General features: G+C 42.0%; 1 protein-coding gene across 1 annotated transcript in view; it reads left to right on the top strand.

The window, feature by feature from the left end:
* slc38a12 (solute carrier family 38 member 12) overlaps positions 1–20,004 on the top strand; it is a 63,553-nt gene that overhangs the window by 20,163 nt on the left and 23,386 nt on the right. The gene's annotated exons all lie outside the window — the stretch shown is intronic.

The raw sequence follows: 20,004 nt of genomic DNA, 5'->3' as shown, positions 1-20,004 counted from the left end.
TAGGTTCACAGGGAGTGGAGACCAAATCAAGACTGAGACCCCAGTCAATAGATGTGAACAGAATAGTCAACAGAAGAGATGAACAGAGATGTAGATGTGACTGCAAATCCATCCAAATAATAAATGCACAGGAATTGACTAACCAATGCGTATGAGGAAGGTTACATACATGGGTTTCTGCAGGCGAAATCCCTTAAATTGCTTGTAGTGCTGGGGAGAAAATAAACCAAACATCTAATTATAGATAGGTGGGAAAAAGTCAGGTCAACGTTCAGTAGTGGCTGAGATGGAGACAAGTCCGAGTCAAAACAGGGACGAGACCGAGACAAGTACAAGACGTCAGAAAGGTGGTCTGGAGACCGGACTTGAGCCACAATGTGCCAAGTCCTGTCTGCATTGCTGTCCAGATTCGGCTCAGAGAAGCTTTTCTGTCCTCCGAGTCCTTCGCTCACTCACACTTCCCCTGACGCTCCACCTCTGCAGCCCAGAGGAAGTGTGTGTGTGTGTGTGTGTGTGTGTGTGCGTGTGCCCTTGAAGTCTTAAGAGAGCCAAACTCTGGTGATTTTCACTCTTGCTTTAACTTTGCGGGACGACAGTGATAGATGTGCTGATCTCCTCCTGTATTATTTCTCTGCCTCCCTCCTCCCCTCTTCTCTTCCCTTCTCTATCCTCACTCATTTTAATAGAACGACCCAACTCCAAATAATTCGCCAATAAATTATATTTTTTTTCTCCTTTATCGCAAATGGGATAAGCCTCTTACTGTATGTAAGCAAATTGAAATATTGCTGATGTGTAATCTCTAGTCAATTTGTTTACATTGCAGTTTTGCAATTTTTTTCCCTTTTTATCGCGTCTCCTAAGGGAAATTGGTATGTAACACTTAAGTTGACTTTGACCAGTAGAGAATTAAATTGCAGTGGACACTGAAAAGGCTTTCAGTGTTGTCTGTGCTGGACGGTAATATTTTCTGTAGAAATGATAAAACACCCAAGCAGGGTTCTGCAATGCACTGGTCAATCCCAGAGCATTTACCAATTCAATACTGATCATTTTCCTGAATAGTTATGACTCAGTTGCACATCTTGATTTTTAGCCTCATCATTTACTGGCAACAGTTCTGCTGTAAGCTTGAAAGTTCAAATCAAACCAAACCCTGCTCTCTTGTTGCTTCAGAGCTTCTCACCTTTGTCTCACATATCCAGATGCTGGCAAAACCAACAAAAAAAACCTTTCTAGGGTGAAAAGTACAATCAATATTTTCAAAGTCCATTAACTTTCTTTAACATTGACATAAAATCAGCTTGCACAATATACATGTCAGCCCCAGTAGTGAGATTTTGTAACTTATTGTGATTAGATATTGATTTGCTTATTTCCATAATTATTGCTTGCATAATTTTGCTTTGGAATTATCTTAGTTTCTATCTCATCTTCTTCACCACTGACATGGCAGCAGACCTTGTAAACGTAAAAGTTACGTCAATAAAATCTAGGCATGCCATAATTTAAATGGTCAGCTGTAGCTGATGAGATACCTACCGTGCTTATCTGTTTGGTGAAGAAGTCTCTTGGTTTTAGTTTTCACTCTGTTCTTCTTACAGACATTGAGAGATGTTTTGTGGGGATAGTTATATATAGTAGATATATATATATTTTTTGTCCATGAAGTCTTATTAGATTTCTTCCCCTGCTGGACCTGTCCTTAAATAAATCATAAATCATTGAGCTTTGATAAAACATTCATCAGCTCCTGTTAGCATACAGCGGGTGGAGCGTCTCTCCACTGCTCTGCTCCACCCTTTGTCTTTGACTTGGCTGGGTCAAATGCTCTGGCCTGGGAGACGCTGCCCAGACTCTGAATGATGAGTCTAAATAATTGACTATTTCTTCTCAGCCAGCAGCTCTCATCAGTGTTGCTCGGCCCTGTGGACGGCTATCAAAATCTGCCCCATCCAAGACCCACCTTACCTCCTTTGTATGCCCAGGCTGCCACATAGTGAGCTGAGCTAAGAGGCCAAGGTGCCTTTCTCCCACAATACTGAGCCGAGTGTCTGTTTCTACAACGGACTAGGGCTGCAGCTATCGATTATTTTAGTAATCGAGTATTCTACCGATTATTCCATCGATTAATCGAGTAATCGGATAAGAAATACTTTTGCTTTATTAAAGAGCAATAGTAAATATACAAAAGAGAAAAGCTGTCCGCACGAAGCTGTCCATACGACACTGTGATTTACTGAAAACGAGGTGAAATAATTATTATTATTGATATTTATTACTAGGCCTAAATATCATACAAGTTCATAAGACTGGCTAATGTACATTTATTTACTATGTTGAAGGGTTGCCCTACACCTGCTGACCCTACTCACTGCAATCAAACTAAACTGAATATACCTGCTGTATTGGACTGGTGCATTTTAGGCTCCAATTGCTACTTACACCACCTGATATTTTGCTTTCTGGGGTATTTTATGCATCACTGTGAGGGGAGTAGGTGTGTGTGTGTGTGTGTGTGTGTGTATGTGTATGTGTGTGTGACTATCATAATAATAACATGAATGAAGCTCAGGCTTTCACAAATTGACTGCAGCATTTTATTTTCTGTGGTTATTTTCTTGAGCAAAACTTAGCTAACTTAGGGACATCATAACTAGCCACCATATTGATTTACGTTCTTAACTAGCCATTACATATAGCCATAATTAACGTGCATTCTTTACTAGCCTTCATCTCATCCCGTTTTAATATTAAGTGCTGACTCCGCCCACCCGGGCCAGTTTCGGCGTACGCCGGTAGCAATTACAAGTGGACCCTATCCTACAGTCCCTGCTCTCAGCGGAGGGAAGGAGCTACGCTGTGTGTGGGAAACGGTGTGATCGTCAGACCTCTCTGGATTAGACAAGCAAGTAGAGAAAACCGGCATCAGCCGAACCAATTTATTGCCAAATGCTTTGGGATTCAACACATTAACATTGCTTCCCATGGTCAGAAAAAGTCGGCAGATTTGTCGCTAGTCGCTTTTGAGAAATAAAGTCGCCAGGGGGGTCTGAAAAGTCGCTAAGTCTAGCGACAAAGTCGCCAAGTTGGCAACACTGGATCCGAAACTTTGGACACTTTCTGTCGTTTTCTCTGGCCTGTCTCTTCTCTTCGCCCCTCGCTATTTTCTCTCTCTTTCTCCAGCGCGTTGTGCAACAGTAATAATCATCCGTGCGAAACACTGAGTGTGTATATAGTTATATGGATTAAACGAAGCTTCGATGCAAAGAATTTGCATCGATGATTTTTAGTAATCGAGTTACTCGAGTTTCTCGAGGAATCGTTTCAGCCCTACAACGGACCGCTCTCATTCAGGTCCTCAAGAGGTACCGGGCTTCAGTGGACTCATTCGGTGAAGCCATTCTAAAAGTTAGCAGCTGAAAAATGGAAAATGGGCATTTATGAAATATAATTCTGACCATTCTTTTGTGGAATTATGGGTGTTGGTTTCACAGAATAGTAATGCCTGTTCACTAGACTGGAGTTAACTGAGTTTATGTTAATTGTCTCAACATTATGCACCGCAATTTTTATTAAATTTTTTTTCAAGAACGATAATGTCTCTGTCTGGAGCCAGATGTCGTCTTGTTCCAGCTAAGTGACGGCCAATGTCATTGTGATTCCTCCCCATCCCGCTGTTCTGAATGAGTCACACGGTGCTTTAGTTATGACTCATTACAGTACAAATTTTCAATAACATTGAAACAGTTGACACAAGCTACATCAAATGAACCATTCTGGAAATATCTCCAGTATCGGTTTGCATAGAATTTAAATGAGACTTTTTATGCTCTGTCTTCACTTTTGCGGTGTTTAAAAAGATGCTGGTGGACTGTAGCCTAAAGGGTAGAGCAGCAGACTTTTCACTGGAAGGTTGCTGATTTGAATCCCAGGTCCTACTGGGAAAATACGGGTGAATAACGTTTTTCTCTCTCAGCAACTACTGTCGATCTGCCCTTGAGTGAGGCGGTGAATTCCCATCTGCTCCAGCAGAGCTGCTTGGTGGCCAACAGCAGAAAGCTGTGGTTGCACTGGGCAGCTCCCAGGTGTGAATGTGTGTAACTGTATGAATGTGAAGCAGTGTGTTTCTGGCAAACAGCAAAACCTTCCCCCTGTAAATAAAAAGTGAGAAGAAATCAAATGCATAAAGGTAAAAAAGCATAATTAAAATTCTTAATTGCTTTTTTTTGTTTAAGCCTCATAGTGTGGCAGTCTAGAGAGAGAACAATTTGAACAATTTGTAAATACGTTCTACTGAACATCTAAGCCTGTGTTCAGCAGGTAGATATTTCTTTCTTCTTTCTCATTATTTAACTCTTGTACTATTTTATACTTTTTTTCTATTATGCCCTGTTTAATAATTTACATTTTCACTTGCCGTCACCACCAAATCTCAATTTTGAAGTCCTTCTTTACAATCAAGACTGGGCAGATTGTCAATCTTCCTTTTTATATTTATACTATAGGTTTTCTTTGTGTGTCTAGAAGTGCCAGTGATAACGGGCTTAATGCCATGCTGTGGTAATGTTTTAGAATAGGACTCAGAGTAGTAATATTATTATATACCTACCATAGCACTGCACATACTGCTCTCCCCACCCTTAAGTGGCATGTAGGGTTCAGTACAGTACAGCAGTGATGTGCGGTGTGGAGTTCTGGCCGCACCACTAATGTAGCGTAACCCATTAGAAGGCTGTGTAGCAACGTGTTATTTTTGGGCTATGCTATGATAAGGGAGACAATTGGATGTGGCCAGGGGAATCATTTGGATTGATACTGGACACATTACTGCAGCCATAACATTTTTAGAGTTTAGAAAATGAAGAGAGGGAAGATTAAAGAGCAGCCTGATTATGGCGTCACTCCACAGAGCCGTAATCCCTGTGTGGGTGATTGGTGGATATATAGTGAGAGAGGGAAAGGGAGGCAAAGACACACAAAACCAAGGGGCCGATGTCAGAGTGATCCAGACAGAGGGAGATGTTGTATTGATGGATGGCGGCTCTCCCTTGTGTGTCCTGCAGAATGGATTGTTGTCCACACAGGCTTAAAAGCTTTCCTCCGCCCTCTCCTTCTCCTGGACTTTATCTTGACCCAGCAGTCACAACAGGCTCTGTTGTTGCTGGTGTGCGTCTGTCTGCCTCATCAACCCAGGTTTTTAGAAATACCACAAACAAGTCACAGTGGTTGCACCAGACACTTTGGATTCTCAAGAATGGAGGCTCCAGCAGCCATGAGGCTTAACGCACAGCTCCTACTCATTGACCTGATTCGGTGGCTTCCTCCCCTCGTAACTTTTGTCAGGACATGATGTTCTTAGATATTGCGTGTGAATCTCCTCACCAGCTTTGGCAGGTTTCCCCCAGATGGTTGCTCCACAGCGCTTTGCAGCGCTTTGTTTGGAGTGGACAACAGATTGTGGGTTATTTTTAGGCGACAGAACAGCTGTCCCTATTCAGATGACTAGACCTGTTTCTAGCAGCATTCCTGATGGACACTAGTGCGATGAGCAGAGATGGGGAAAGGTGAGAGGAACGCTGGACCTGAAACCTGGTTTAGTTTATTATTCAGTAGCCACCATTCGGAAACCTCTGTCAGTAACTTCTACATTGATGTGACTAGGCCAATATTTTTATTCAACCTGTTGCGGCTAGTTCCTTGAATTGAGCATTGTTGTCTACAGATTGCCTGACCCTTATTCCTCATTTTTACATAAAGGACACAATTTAATTTACTGGCAGGATCCACAAATGTTTTTTTTTTTTAGTTCCACACCTCAGGCCCACGTCCTCATCCTGTCTGTCAGCTCAACTCACTGTCATATACATAATCAGCTTAGGGAGCCTCATGGATAGAGGTATAATTCCCACAAAGTTAAAGGACAATTCCAGTTTGATGAGTTTTTTGCAATTTTTTCCATCCCTTTAATGTTAATTCTTTATTTCTAAATCCTTTTTGCCATACCTTTCAAGCTCATTCACTCCCATTCAATTGGAAACGGCAGAGAAAACAACTTTGGATTTACTTCTAATTCAGTTGTTAAAGGTAGTCCATCACTGTAAATGAGCGTGTTGCAAAGTTGCATCAGAACACTAATATTAATGAGCGCACTCAGGAACACCACAAGCGATCTACGGTGATGTAAAACACTAGGGGAATGCAGGAAATGAGCAAAAACTCCAATCACGCTCGAATTGTCGTTTTTTTTAAATGAGCTGAAATCTGAATGATTTTCACAGTAATCAATCTAGTATTTTAATGTGATATATTTCACTCAGCTCTCAAAACCAGTCACCACGAGTCTTTTACCCAGCTTGATGTTGATTGAAGATTGTAATGCACATCAAACTCTCATTAGGCATTGTCATTTTTATAAAGCCCGTTGATTGTAAATTGCAGTTTTCTTTCATAGAGAGATAGACGAATTTCTCCATAATAATAAGTTCCAAAGCGGCCTGGTTGAGGGCTCATCAGGTCTGACCTTTTGCTTTAATCAGTATTGACTTTACGGATCAGCAATATCATGCTGTGGAGATGTCATAACAGCCATTTTCTTCAACCCAGCCCGTGAAAGCTCTTAAGAAGATCGATTGACTGAGATTTGATCTGCCGGTGATTGATTCTCGCGTTCAGTCCCCAAGCGAAAGGCATTCCCTCTCTCTTAAGAACCAAGGAGAAGAAGCATTATCTCCGGACCCCGACTGAGAGATCTTACAACCGAGCCGCCGCCATCCCGCCATCCATCCAACTGGGTTTTTGTACGGCTCGGGGATTTCCCCTCGCATATCTACAGTATTTGTTAGCTCGGTGGATGATGCAGACCATTGCATAACTGGCAGTTCAGTGCTTGACCTGGCCTTTACACAGCTTTGATTGTGAAGATTAAGTTTCAAAGTGCGACAGTGGGGTCTTTCTGGGGTCGGTTCAGCTCTAGCAGAGAGATCCCCGAGACCTCAATCAAACCTCTGTGTCCTTGATTGTCCCCTGCTAAGTTTTCTCTTTGAATCTCAATTGCAGCGCCACAGCGACTAGCCGAGCAGTGGTTGCTGTGGTCTTCCCTGCTGGACAACCACCGTAATTTAAACGGCCGATTCATTTTTCTCCCGGCGTGGGCAAAGTGACGGGAAATCGATGCAGTATATGGGCTCAAAGGTAGTTTTTGCTTACGCTGCGTTGTTCACTGCTTATCTTCATGCAGATATTTGAATTAAAGTGTGTGCCTGTTAAACCACACAAAGTGTTACGTGACTGTCTCATGAATTGAAATACAGTAGAACTTTGTTCATTTGGAAGTAGAGGCAGAGTTGTTGCCTGTCCAATAAATCCACAAATCCTCCCAGAAATGACCCGCCCTGCGCCTTTCCACAGGTCAGAACTGATTGATTAATTAACTGATTAATCAATGATGAATTCAAAGAGGAATTTCAGTGACCTTTGGGCTAAAGTAGCCATTCGTCAACGCCCATTCCCTGCGGAGGGCTACTCGTATCTTTTTACTGTAATTTTCTTTAAAAAAAAATCTCAGTAATGGAAGTGTCTCTCTGAGTTTGCCCTTTCCACATTCCAGTCTTTAACTCTGCCCAGTTAAACAGAATTAATAGCATCCCAACATAAGGCATGCTTAAGTTGAATTGTTCAACCATTTGAGGAGAGCTTTCTTTCCTCTACAAGCTCGAGCCATAGAGAGAGAAACTGAGAGACAGGGGGTATTTCAGTAAACGTGTGTAAGTCTGTGTAGCCCAGTCTGTCCCGCTCTTATGAAATATGGCCACAGGAATGCAGCGATAACTCATTTTGTGCGGGTATCTTTCCCCCTCTCGCCCACGGAGCCTGAGATTGTTATTAATCCATCCTACTTTACCTAATTATTTTGCAGGTTGCTCACCAGGTCCCCAACGTAATGTAAGACTGTAATCTGAGCTACCAGGGAGAAGCGGTTAATGAAATGTTCATATGACTGAAATGCTTTGAAACACTGGATCAAAGCTGATTCAAAATACAATACAAGTTTTAGGATTCTTTCCAAAACAGCCTGTAGAGTCCAATTTGCAATTGATACACTTGTAATTTCATGCATTAGCAAATAAGTCATCGACTGTGCACAGTTTTTACATTGTTGCATACTTGGTTCATTCTGCTTTTTTGGCTCATAACCAGAATAATCAGAATGTGAGGCTAGGAAAATTGAAGTTATACTGCAGTATCAAAACGGCTTTTATAAAAAGGCCACTTGAACAACCATGTGTTTTGCCCTTTCTCTTGAATTCATCATGCTCACACAAGTAAACACACACCAGGAAGAAACAACAGAATCAAAAAGCATGGCCAATACACTCAAATAATAAATGCTCTCACCCACTGAAACAGTTCTTAACCACAGGGTGTCTTTTCATGCTCATGTACGGTGTGAGAAGCTTCTGCTGCACTTCAATTGTGCACCAATACCAATTTTTCAGAACTGATATGATCAAACTTTATTAAATTGGCCGATATGAGTAGAAAACCAAATTGCACTGAATTTAGTCATTCATACTGCTTAGAATTTGGCTGTTAATTTATTAATTTGATCAGATTAGGCACTGAACTCAAATAATAAACAATAATAAAATAAAGAATAGACTTTTAACACTGGCTAAATAGCTTATTTATGGTCTCTCAAAAATGGCTTATTCAGGATAGGTGAACAGATAAAAATGGCTTATAGAGAACAGTGTGGTAGGTTACGTCTAATAAAACTGAATGTCATCTAGGCTGCATTGTTAGGGCTGTCAGTTGCCCCTAAATCTCAAATTTGACTATGAATTGACTGAAATTCAAATTTATTGGGGGGCATTTTTGCCTTTATTAGAGTCTTTATTAAAGTTGATTAGAGTCTATAGTGAAGAGAGACAGGAAAGATTGAGGAGAGAGAGGGATGACATGCGACAAAGGTGCTGGGCTGGATTTGAACCCAGGATGTCACAGTTAGATGACATGCGCCTTAGACCACTGAGCCACCAGGACGCTCCTGAATTGTGAATATTAATGCAAAGATTTACATAATATTGAAACATGAAAGCAGGGCACAGTGAATGAACAATGCATTCCAAATAGATTCTATTCGGATTCACAAGATGCGGCTTTTCCATTTTTCTGTTTCTTAATATTTAGGTAGGTGTTTTGTGTCAAATTTGCACAGAGAAGATGAGAGTAAATCACTGAGAATTCAAATATTTTCCAAACATCGCTGCTTAAATTGGGAGGAGTAGTAATCTTCTCGTCAGAGTGTTTTCTATCTCCATGATGCCGCTAGCAAGCAAGCATGCTAACAACAAATTAGCAGGCTAGTAGAAGAGCATCACGAGTGCAACAGAGAACGAGGGTCTGTGGAGCCAAGGCGCCGCTGCACCTGCAGTGTTTAAAACTGTGCGCTGAGGAGAGAGGGTGCTGTAGTCTAGCGGCAGCGGCTCCGCCGGCGAGGGCCGGAGCTGTAGGGAGATGACAGTGCAGATGGTTTAATAGAGATTATCGCAGCAGGAAGAAGTGTTTGAGCTGGGCGCCGCGCGAGGGGAGTCCACTCCACACGACAGCAGGAAGCTGTATCAGAGCAGCGGATCAGGACAGGGAGGAGATGGATGATGCTGCTCTGGAATGACTGGAGATGAGGGAGCAGTTGTCAAGGCGACTTGGAGGTCATGGAGGGATAATTGAAGGGCTGAACGGATTGTTTTTGCGTATAAATGCAATAGATTGGAGTAATAGATTTGGTTAGTTATTCCAGCCCGTTTTGTTACAGATAAACTGGGAATATGATTCATTATGAAGATTGGTTTATATTAGATAATAGGGATGGGACGATATGATTATCTCACGATACGATTCATGTGTCGATTTTATTTTATTTATTTTTTCAGTTTTTTTTTTTCTTTTTTTGGGGGGCGGTATTTTTCTTTTATTTCTCCTAAATTACATAAAATTTCTGGGGTGGTGGGGGTATTCTATATCGTGGAAAATATTGCGATATTCCCGAAATATCGCGTTATTCAATAATATCGAATATCGGCCCAAGCCTATGTGACATCAACCATTGTAGAATACTGTGGTACACCGTTTGCTACTTTCTAACTGCCATGTGATTTCTGTTTTACCTTAGTATTACTGTTTGCATGCAACATCTATCATTCCTGTTTCTCACACACATCCGGTAGCCTAATCTTTATTTCAGAAGTATTTCACCTAATGGGTTCCTCAAAAATGATACAATAGTACTTGCACCAGTTTCCTTCCATAATATATAAAGTTTAGGGACTATTTCTTGAGTTTTTGTTGTTTGTGTGCGTCTTTTCTCGGCGTGTGAGATAAAGCAAATGCATCTGTCCCCTCGCTGCTTTAACAAAGTCCTTCCTTTGTGTGTTGATGGAGGGGAAAAGAAATCTACATGCTGAGTGTAAAGCTGGTTATCTGGTACAAGGACATTTCAGAGTGATGTAATGGTCTCGCTCGCCGGATGGCTGAGGGCAAACGAACGTGATTCCCATGAAATGAACAGCGGTCCATGCCCACTTTTAAAATACGGACAGGTTAACAATAGACGTCTCCACCCGGCCCCGGTGTGACCTTGAGCTCGCCGCGCGTTCGGCTGTGTGTTCGTGTGTTTGCCGCTGCAGCGACCGACCGACCACCTCGGCCTCTAACTGAATCGATGAGGTAGTTGGGTCACGATGCTCCATTGTAACTCCTTAGGGAGCGGCCGCTTAAGTGCCGTCCACTGACCCACAGTGCCCCCCCCCCCAGAATGGAGAATAAAAATGGACAGTTCAGTGTCTTTTTCAATTACACCATGAAATATAGCATATTCATGAAAGGTCTTCTTAGTTGATTTATTCCTTTATTTTTCATAAGGTCTATCATCAGCTTAATTTGGTGGGAAAATGTCCCGTACCCTGGCAGCAGCTGCTCCTCACCTCCCCTCCTCTCCTCTCCTCTCCTCTCCTTCCTCCTCCTCTCCTCTCCCTCTTTTACAATAGTTAGAATGATGGGCGGAGTGAAATAGCCATCGTCCTATTAAACCACAGGCAAATTATCGTTTCTCATTTCCTCCCCAGATATGTCCCAGGCCCGTCATAAATCTTCACCGCACGCTGTTGCTCGTTATTTTTACCTAGGTGTATAATGGTTTCTTTTTTGAGGAGCAGGACTGCATATTACAGATTTTAATTAGGCAAACCTCTTGGAAACAGCACCCTGCTGGAAGTCGTAAAGGCTCAGTGAAGCAAATGGATGCTAATCATTGTTTACTTTGACAAGTGACTGTGTTTTCCTTTCCTCCCAGTTTCCTGTGAATACACATTCAAATACAGCTGCTTGCCTGCCTGCAACAGGTTTTTGTGAGTTATGGTTTGAAAATATGGCCATATTATTAGGCACTGGTATGATTAAGAGTTTCTATGCTCAATTCCACTATTGCTTTCTAGAGCTGTAAAGAGAAAAAGTGCAGTCAACTTTGGCATTCTGAACTTTGTGACCTCTGTGACACACCCTGCCGCCTTAATTATTAATTTCGATCATGTATATATTCAGTGATTGTTGCTGTACTGTTATGACTGTTGAGACCTTTACAGCCTGCTGGTTGTAGCAGTTCCCCATAAAGGATAATTCCGGTTATTTTCAACCTGGGCCTTTTTTTCTTAGTTTTTGCCTTCATGACATTTGGTTGTGTTCAAAATATCGGCACCAGCTCGGTCGTCATGATGACAAAAACTAGGAAAATAAGGCCCAGGTTGAAACTAACCGTGATTTATCCTTTTAATGATGAGGAACAAGTGTGGGGTTTTGCTTCTAGGATAAACAACAGTAATCCAGTCTTGATTATCTGCTTTTATTATTGCAGCCCGTGTAAATGGTAAAGTAAGAGTCAGACTAAGTACCCGAGTTGCTCCTCATTAATCTCTCCTGCAGTGTGTGGTCTGCTCTGCTCTTGGTTTTTCAATAGGTTTGTCGCATCACTTTGTCATTGCTATCTTTTTGTTTTCTTGGGTTTTCATTCCGTGTGTGTGTAAACAAGGTCCAAGGTAAATGTGACCTTGTTATTCGACCAAGGCTTTCCGCAGAAAGACCTCAGCGGACCATTAAAGTCACACAGATGGAACGGCCTAATCACCTGCTAAATCATGCTGCAGATGACCTAATGGATGTATGATTACCTTTTACACCTGAATTTTGCAACAAACAGTCCGGCTAACCCATTAATGCTGCTGGCGTAATGCGAAAGTCTTTGGTTGACAATGACGAGTTTGGCTTTGACAACTCTAGACGATGATTTAGTGGTACTGCAGTGAAATAAAGACGTCCGCTCTCTATTTTTTGTCCCCTTTGGGTTGGTTTCATTCCACAGTGGAATGTAAATTTGAATGTCACATAGTTAAACACCCCAAACTTTTTCACCTTAGATACAAACGTGCCATTTGGTGGACGGTTTTATCCAAAGCGTTTATGGGTGGCCCCAGTGGGAATAGAACCCCTAACTTCATTCTTTTTCCACTTTATAAAATTTACTGACTTCTGCAAGGTTTCGCCTGTACTTTATCTCGGGAGAGGTGGCGGTACATCCCCCCCCCCCCCCCCCCCCCCAAATCTCCACCTTCACCCCATCTCCGCTGCCTTTCCTTCCGTCTGACTCGTCTTCCTTCCCCTCATTACAGTCCTATCTTTAATTGTGTAGAGAGATGGCGGTCTCAAGGGTCACATACCTAATTAACAGTAGAAGCTGCTGTGTTGGATGTGTTTCACTTTCACCTAGAGAGGACTGTGAATGAGATGAGAGGTGTTTTGAGAGTTATGGCTACGGTTACACTTGTTATTTCAGTGTGATTTTTCAAATCTGACCGTAAAGAAGATTGGGTTTTATGAGACCTCACTACTGTTTCCACACTTGGCCTAAAACTGTGCATCATGTGTCTCTTGTGGCTGTGTTTATTTTAATCTGTCTGCATTACTGCTATTCCTCTCCATCTTTACATTGTACATTATGTGCATTGTGGCTAGACTGTGCCCTCCTGACTATTGCCACAATATTAGTTAAAGGGTTCCTAAGCATGAATAAAGCTTTTCTTCAGTGAATTATTAAAATTTCTATGCTCCTTCAAAAAGGGGTAATCTCCAGAAGTGACATTTTCAAGTCACAACACCTGTAAAACAGAAAGGCTCACCTGTGTTGCAGAGGTCTTAGGCGAAGGGAAAGGACACCTGTGCCTGTGTCAGTTTTCAGGAATCAGCTGTTCATCTCATTTTTGTCCTGTAAAATACCAACTTCAAATTCAGTATTCTTCTTTGTCTTATGAGTGCAACGTTTTTCACTGTAACATCTTATTCAGACAATTACTGAAATAGCTGGAGACCGGTATCTTTTGTGTGTTGGGTTATTGGGCACTTGTGGAACAGTTTTAGCACCTTTTACGTCCAAAAATATGTCATTCTACGTTGGTCCACACTTCAGTATATTGGTCCAAGGACCTCCGCTCCGTTGAACCGACTTCCTCTTGGCCTGACAGTCCATCTTGGCTCAGACTGGCTCATTGGCTTCCTGAAGCCTGCTCCCTCTGTTGACTTTTGCACGCAAGGCATGTCCAAGGAGAGAGACGGCATTATTTATTCATATGTATTTGTGTGTGGGTGTAGGGTGTTTGTTTTGTGTGTGTGTGTGTGTGTGTCTTTCTGGAAGTTGAATTCATGCTTGCTTGATAGTGACCCAGGGGCCCGGAGGGGCGCGAACAGCATCCAGAGTTGACAGAGTAGAGATCTGACAGTGATGAGTCTAAGACTGTTAGTCGCATAAGAGATGGAGAGGCTTCTGTTAGCAGCAGATAAGCTCTCACTTATACTCAGTACAGTCTCTTTCTTTATGCCTATCTCATACAACACACACTCGTGCACACACACAAACTTAATGAACTAATTAATAAACAGTCTTGGCCTTACATCCCTCAGAGTTATGAATGTTATTTGTAATTTAAAAATCCAAACGAGTAGCTTCTACTTTTCAGCGGCTTAGGAATGTATTCTTCAGAGGCTGGAACTGATTTAAAGCTTTTCACCTTGAATCAGCAAAGTGTATTGTTAGTCCCGCCCTCCTCCCCCTCAGTTGGCCACGTTCCTGCCCCATCACTTGTCACTCGTCTTGATGAGCTGTCTACCTTGAAACGGCATCTAGTCTAAGGCTGAAGAAACCGGCATCCATAAAGCCACCACAGGCACTAAAAAAGCAGATGGACAGTGCAGCCAATTTGCAGTCAGAAAAATGCGATCAGATGCGTTCAGTTGTGTTTTTGAACATTCCTCGTCTACTGCACATTGCGGTTACTTTTGTTTCTTACTGCTTTCCTCCATATGGGTTTTTGTTGCTATGACTTCCCTGCACTGTGGCCACTAGCCTCATGTTGTTAGCCACAACTAGCTCACCGCTGGCCATGCCCTTGAGACATGGCCAAAGAAAATGGCGTACGCCCCAAAACGTTCTGAACATCAGTGAAATTCCAAATTCAGGCAAATGGGGGATGGGGGATTTAGGCATGTACACACAGGGTCACAGACAGACTCAGACTGATAATGTGTAACATATCTGATAAACTTATAATGTTAATGGGGGAAAAAAATGCATATTGCAGCTTTAACCTCTTAAGAACTCGAATGATGAAACAAAACAGCGCTAGTGTTTCTAATATCTTTTGCTACATGGGCTCCTATACAATCAAAGAGACTGTAGCAACTTTCTCTCCAGTGTATTACAAAAATGTAATTATAATTCAGAGACTGTCTAATGTCTACATTCCTACACTAGCTACACCTGCAATTCAGTTTGCTCTCGTAAATGGAGTCTGAATCAGGTTACAACCATGTATGTTAAAGATGATTAACAGAGTTTTACACAATATTTAGCACACAATATTGTATGGAGATAGAGGGCTTAGGGCAGGTTGTTTTTTCTCTCTGCTCACGTAATAACCATGTCATTAGATGAAAGAGACACAGCTGAGTTTGGGAGAGCAAAGAAACGAAAACCTGATCGTAATGTTGAGTGGAGAAAACTCCTGGATAAAAGGAGACACTGTGGAGAAAAGTGAAGTTAGAGAAATCATTTCATACTGATGCAGAGGTAGCATTCTTCTTTCTCGACTGGTAAGTTAGCTTGCTAGCTAGTCTAGCTGCGTTAACTTGTGTTACAATCCTATATTGAGCTGGAAATTCTAGTAAATGATGTGCCGATGGGTGAAGCAGCTGGTATGGTTGCCTGAAACACCTGCAACTTAGGCTGTCAATCAAATGAAGGGAGCGGGAGCTTCTTCTCCAAGCTGCTGCGCTGAGATCCGGATGTAAACATTGTAGCCTTGTAAACATTAAAAATGAAGACCTTCCAAACGTCTTTGATGGTAATAAATTCATTCAACATAGTCACTGGGGTCTAACAACATGCTCCATGTCTGTACGAGTGAAATTATAACAAATCCACGTTGTTTACATGGAAAATTCCGTTCATCTTTAATTGCTGTTGTGTCCGTGTTAGACGGGTCTGGGTGTCGGTTGGAAATGATGTCACGATGTATTTAAGTATTCTAATCTTAATTTGTTAATTGTGTTTTAACATCCATAAGGTTCTGTCACTTTTCACTGAGTAGGCTCATGCTGTGTAGTGTCTCATGACAAACATAATAATTTAGAGGCTGCCAAATGTCCACATACACTGACTATTCAGTTTGTCCTTATAAATGGACTCTGAAGCAATTTGTAACCATGTATCTTAATTGTTTTAATCTCTTCATTACAGGCAGGTTTGAGTGTTGGTGGGTTTGGAAATGATGTGACTATGTATTCATGCGTGCCTTTATTTATTAATTTTTTCTTTTTTAATTATGGCTGCTTGATGGAGATGAATGCTGGTGATTAATGATGCTTAAGGTAGACGCTCTTTCATCCTGACAGACGCATAGCTCCAAAACGGTTGAAAGTACATAGTGATGCCTCCTAGGCACGGTCTCTCCTCCCCTCTCCATTTCCTTCCTCTCCTCCCCCCACCTCCCCCCATTCCTATTCTGACCATCTTTTTCTTTATGTCTTCACTCTCTTCCCTTTCCTCCTTGCTGCGTATGTGTTCAGTGAATCAGTTGACTTGTTATTGCTATCATAAGGGTTTGTACATATCTCCTGGGCTTTTATGGCCTATTTTATGCCATTTTTATTCCATACATTGTATACCACCACATCCAGTATACCCTCAAGTCTTTAATCATACACCTGACAACCAAGGCAATGAATTGGCCCATAATATCCAATGTTGTATTGTTTTCTTTATATGATGTAGCTGAAGTGGTATTTTCCTCAGCATCACGCTGTCACAGAGCGTTTTAATTTAATATTTAGCCATTTTAATATTTAATATTAAGGCATTGTCCAGGACTCTGTGTACAAACACATATATAGACAATATTGTACTGTATGTGCCATTCTGAGCCAATTGTGGCTCATTCCCACTGCAGGCCAATCTTTTAACTTGTATCAGGCAGACTGCAGGTAAGAAATTACTCTTAAAATGTCTTAAACTATTCTATATAAACTCAAAGGCTTAAAAAGGTCTTGATTAAAGTTTAATAGAGGATCTTAAGCCTCCAGCCTTAAGTTTTTCTGGTGAGAAATCAGCCCAGTCCTGCAGACCTACGTTCTAATAGGTCTAGAGAGTTTTCACTTCATCTTCACATTTGTTCCTGTTGCCAGATTGGTCTTATATTTCATTCTAGCTGCCATTAAAAATGTATTAAACAGACTTCATTTTGAAAGTCTTGATGAAACTTGCATACACCCTGTCAATCCTTTTCTCAGAAGTAAGAATACGCACCCCCGCTCCCCCCCTTTTCTCACATTCACAATAAATCCTCGGAGGCCCATCTGTGTCACTTATGAGTATGAGTCAATGTGACAGCGCAGCAATGGACAGCCACGGCAGCAGGCCTAGTAAGATCACCGTGATAAATGGCCCCATGCTGTCGGTATTGGATCAGAGTTTCTGTGTTGCACACCATACGTCAGACTCCTTCTGTCACGCCAGCTACAACTTCTCTCTGCTGTGTGCTATTGGCCAGCTGGGAGGGACATGGCCGCTTTAGTGTTCATCACACGTTGTCTCAGTCTCCTGGCTCTGCCCCATCAGTCACTTGCGGAGTCTTAACCACAGACCGGCCGCTTCTCTGAAAAATGTCTCGTACCGCCGGCCGGCCAACAGACCTCTTCACTCTTCACCCAGGGAACAATGTCAAGCCAATGTCAGAGAAACAAGGAATGTGGCATTTCACTGAACTACTTGGCTTTGTGCTTCAAGTTGTGCGAAAGTGTTTTTTCCGCTCTCCAGCTCTTGTCCATCTTTGTTAAAGCATACCTTTTCACCTGAGAGTTTTTTTTTCCCCATATTAGATATCCTAATGATAGTACTATAGATGACTCAAAAGGAGAAATATCAATACCTGAACTGTGTCTTCATGGTAAAGAAGTATTAAATAGATTAAACAAACACAAGTTAACATTCTATTTCCCTTTGCTGTCCTGATATTAATCAGCAGAATAACATATTTTTTGTTTTATTTTCCTCTTCTACCCAAGGCAGTGGAAGAACGAGAATCAATAATCCCAGTTAAGTGGTTATTTAATGCATTTCACAATTCATCCTCATTAATAAAGAGAAAGTGAAGCAATGGTGACCCATACTATCAGCTGCCCTGCCCTCCTCCTTGTATTTTGGATTTGAAATCTGTTCGGAATAAAGATTAACATCAGAAACAAATGGCTGGGGATCTTGGGACTGTGGGGATTGGGGATCGTAATCCCTGTTTTTCTGTTTGATGGTGGGGGGATTATCGGTCTCCAGGCTGGACCACCACATGGAACCACCGTGACAGTCATGATTTACACCGTAGGGGGTTCTCCCTGCATGATCCTTGCCCGCCCTCTGGGTGTTTTTTACCATTAACCCTCTTTATGTCCACCCGAACACCAGCCAAACCCGTTTACCAAAAAAAACCCACAGCGATTTCACAATAGTACAATGCCGGGCCGTCATATGGCTCTCTTGGATATGAATTCAGTTCCAGGAATGTCCAAGAGCCTGAGGACATCTGTGGCATCGTAGTATCTGGCTGACCCTCCAGGATGGAACAGAAAAATATGTTGATTAATTACTGAAATAGGATGGAGGGTCAGGGTTGACTTATGTAGCCCAACTGTGATGGATGAAGGGCCTGTTGCAACACGTGGCTCTGGAGAAACGCTCACACATGCGGCGATTAATGAGAAGTGTGGATTGGCTGGTGGGCTTGGAGTGACGCAAGCTAATGCCAATTAAATTCCTTTCCATACTCGCTGCTCTCATCCGCACAAATCCAAAATAGTGGTCTTTAGATGTTTAAAGTGATTGACAGTTGCTGCCTGGGCTGCCAGTCGGTGGCGGGTTTTCAGCGTTTTCACCATTACCGAGATCACTCACCATATCTAAGCCCCATTAATCTGTAACTCATGAATTGTACCTTGGCAGCACTGCAAAAGTCGCAAGAAAGTGATGTTATTTTTCTGCAGCGACTTTGAGCCCACAGCAGAGGCACTAAGGGGAATGGGCTTGGTTCCTCTGCCCACACTCAGCAGGGGGCCTGGACCCAAAGCCGGCTGCTCAGCTAGGGAGTTTATTAGCAACATGGCCGTCTGGAGTAGAGCGGCCTGCTGGAGGTGGTGTTTGGTCCTGTGTGGAGAGGAGGAAAATAGAAAGGGATGGAGCGAGAGAAATGGGGATGGAGAGCAGAAAGCTGCAGGTTGTTGGGCCCTCTGGCTCTGACATGATGATACAAAGATGGTGTCCTTTGACATTGGTGGTTTTAGGGGCCAAAATAACAATGTAGTCACTACGAAGAACAGAAGGTGTGTTACTCTCATACTGTAACACATATGGTTTGATGGGCCTGTACAACTGAATATCTACTAAATGTAGGGAGAATATGTAAAATGTAGATGCCAAAAGATTGCAAAGAAAGTGTATCTGTCACATAGAAAACGTTCGTGACAGAGAGGATTTAACCTTATGAGCTGCTCATGAAGTAGCATTTTTAGCAAAATAACATGTTCAGATACTTGTATTCAAGCTGAGAGGGAACTTGCATCATCACCATCATGTGTGACTGGTAACGTTACATTTATTTAGTTATTTAACTTGCCCATGTTGGACTGATGAGAGTAAAGTATTGTAGTTATGGTAAAAATTAATTACAACAAATACATGAACAGTAGATGTGTTGATTATTGCAATTGTCCTCGAGACCTTAGAAGGCCTTGGAGGATGTTCAGTAAATTATTAAGTCAGGTAATTTTTTGTGACGACATCTTCAGAACTAAATAACATAGATGGCTACAGGGTTGGCAAGGGGATGGCTCCTTGCCCCCCTTTTTTTTGTATTTACGTGTGTATAATTTGTATATTTGTATGTTTATGCCACCTTGTGAGGATGGCGTGGAAAAACTAATAAAAGGTTGGTCACAAAAAAAAGATGGCTACAGGGTTTGCTTCTAATCTTTTTATTTTTTTTATTTTTTGAAGTTTCCCCACAGTAATTCTTGGTCTGTGACATTGCTAGATGTCTCCTTAGTCCCAAATATGACAAATTGTGAAGGCGACAATCGACAAAAAATAGGTATGTTAATGATGTGAAGGTCCATACCATGAGTCTCCGTCTTCGTGTTCATCAGACATTTATGTTGTCTATTTATACAAACTTCAAGTAGAAGATAAGAACATAATCCTCCCAATGATTCCTTATGAACTTCAGAGGTGCATGTAGGTCCTGAAATGAGGGTTCAAATCTCCACATACAGATGACAAATTGATGTGGGGCCAAGCGCTGCGTGTGGTTCATGGGCTGCCAGTCGGCTGTCACTGGTAAAGAGGCAGGGAACGTGCTT

The sequence above is a fragment of the Centroberyx gerrardi genome, chromosome 7 (assembly GCF_048128805.1).
Source record: "Centroberyx gerrardi isolate f3 chromosome 7, fCenGer3.hap1.cur.20231027, whole genome shotgun sequence".
In the NCBI taxonomy this organism is placed as follows: Eukaryota; Metazoa; Chordata; class Actinopteri; order Beryciformes; family Berycidae; genus Centroberyx; species Centroberyx gerrardi.
Note: the sequence above shows the minus strand (reverse complement) of the source record. Positions and strands in the feature narration are given on the sequence as shown.